The sequence below is a fragment of the Schistocerca americana genome, chromosome 6 (assembly GCF_021461395.2).
Source record: "Schistocerca americana isolate TAMUIC-IGC-003095 chromosome 6, iqSchAmer2.1, whole genome shotgun sequence".
In the NCBI taxonomy this organism is placed as follows: Eukaryota; Metazoa; Arthropoda; class Insecta; order Orthoptera; family Acrididae; genus Schistocerca; species Schistocerca americana.
The window spans coordinates 289,244,580-289,247,079 of record NC_060124.1 but is presented as its reverse complement, the minus strand read 5'-3'; positions in this window follow the sequence as shown (position 1 = coordinate 289,247,079).

The following is a 2,500-nucleotide window of genomic DNA, read 5'->3' as shown; positions in this document are numbered from 1 at the left end:
ATTACTCGGAAGAGTCAATGACAGTCCAAGCCCCCCCTGCGTGGGAAGAGTCTTCCTAGGCCATGACCCACCGGAAGGGCGCAGCGTCCCCCACCCCAGACATGTGACGTCACACTATCGGTATTGACGACTAGACTGATTCCTTATAATCATTTGCCATACACCGGTGGAAGCTGCCGAGACGAGTAACTACGTGGCGGCCTCGCCGTGTCACTAATGTACAGAGATACAACAGTTTCGACTGGAACCGGATGAAACGTATACACGGCGCTGATTAGTAATAGATAGAGCCATCAAAATACAGATAATGTATACAACTGTCCGTATACATGCTGAAAGACTCTGCTCACAATCACAACCACACGTCAGCCAGACACTCTTATCACGCACTACTCTCTGCCTGTAACAGGCACAGAGACAATATGTAAGCACCAGCATGGAACAACACCCAGTGCATCCTCTCCGCCACATTAGACAATCCACACTATCATAACCAGACCGGGAGGTCCACTCACAAAACAGAATATCCCACCCTTCCGACAACCACCATTGCTCAGCTAAGCCACCAACACCCACACATGTCCTACACAGGGGTACACCCAACATCACAATACTGCCTCCTGTCACAGCACACAAACAATGGCAGGAATGAAAGACACAGGTCTGCCACAAGCATGGAATCAGAGCGCCGCCTGTCATGAGCCAAAGGTGCACCCTGACATGGCAAATCAGATGATGCCGCAGTCATTTACTTACGATAATCACAATCAACAAACCGGCCCCCCCCCCCCCCAAAACACCTTTCCTTACAACAATGTGTACCTTAACCTAACCCGTATTGTGCCTTAACCTAACCCGTATTGTGCCTTAACCTAACCCGTATTGTGCCTTAACCTAACCCGTATTGTGCCTTAACCTAACCCGTATTGTGCCTTAACCTAACCCGTATTGTGCCTTAACCTAACCCGTATTGTGCCTTAACCTAACCCGTATTGTGCCTTAACCTAACCCGTATTGTGCCTTAACCTAACCCGTATTGTGCCTTAACCTAACCCGTATTGTGCCTTAACCTAACCCGTATTGTGCCTTAACCTAACCCGTATTGTGCCTTAACCTAACCCGTATTGTGCCTGAACCTAACCCGTGTTGCACCTTAACCTAACCCGTGTTGCGCCTTAACCTAACCCGTGTTGCGCCTTAACCTAACCCGTGTTGCGCCTTAACCTAACCCGTGTTGCGCCTTAACCTAACCCGTGTTGCGCCTTAACCTAACCCGTGTTGCGCCTTAACCTAACCCGTGTTGCGCCTTAACCTAACCCGTGTTGCGCCTTAACCTAACCCGTGTTGCGCCTTAACCTAACCTGTGTTGCGCCTTAACCTAACCTATGTTGCGCCTTAACCTAACCTATGTTGCGCCTTAACCTAACCTATGTTGCGCCTTAACCTAACCTATGTTGCGCCTTAACCTAACCCATATTGTACCTTAACCTAACCCATATTGTACCTTAACCTAACCCATATTGTACCTTAACCTAACCCATATTGTACCTTAACCTAACCCATATTGTACCTTAACCTAACCCATATTGTACCTTAACCTAACCCATATTGTACCTTAACCTAACCCATATTGTACCTTAACCTAACCCATATTGTACCTTAACCTAACCCATGTTGCGCCTTAACCTAACCCATGTTGCGCCTTAACCTAACCCATGTTGCGCCTTAACCTAACCTATGTTGCGCCTTAACCTAACCTATGTTGCGCCATAACCTAACCTATGTTGCGCCTTAACCCAACACACGTTGGGCCTTAACCCAACACACGTTGGGCCTTAACCCAACACACGTTGGGCCTTAACCCAACACACGTTGGGCCTTAACCCAACACACGTTGGGCCTTAACCCAACACACGTTGGGCCTTAACCCAACACACGTTGGGCCTTAACCCAACACACGTTGGGCCTTAACCCAACACACGTTGGGCCTTAACCCAACACACGTTGGGCCTTAACCCAACACACGTTGGGCCTTAACCCAACACACGTTGGGCCTTAACCCAACACACGTTGGGCCTTAACCCGCTCTGTAATTGTCATACGACGCGTTAAATTAGTGTAGTGTTGCCTAACTGCAACCCCCGCAATATAGTTTGCCACTCGCACTGCCCGGTCCCCAGAGTATCGCTTCATGTTAAACACCTTGCAGCTATACACTGTAATGCGGATGGCAGCAGGACGTACATGCTCAATGCCCTTCGCAGTTGTTCATTGGCATTCGCATGGCGAAGCACAGCCTACGTTGTGGTACGGCTTGTGTCAACTGTCCGCTGATGTTGTACGTCCAAATGACACACTGTACTGCACATTGGTCCTCATGTACTGTATGATACATCGTGGTACATGTGTGACCGTACCACGACTGCGCCAACAACGGCGAACCATACGGTCCAAATATTGTGCACTCAGCTACGTGTCGTCTCCCTATAAGAGCTGGATT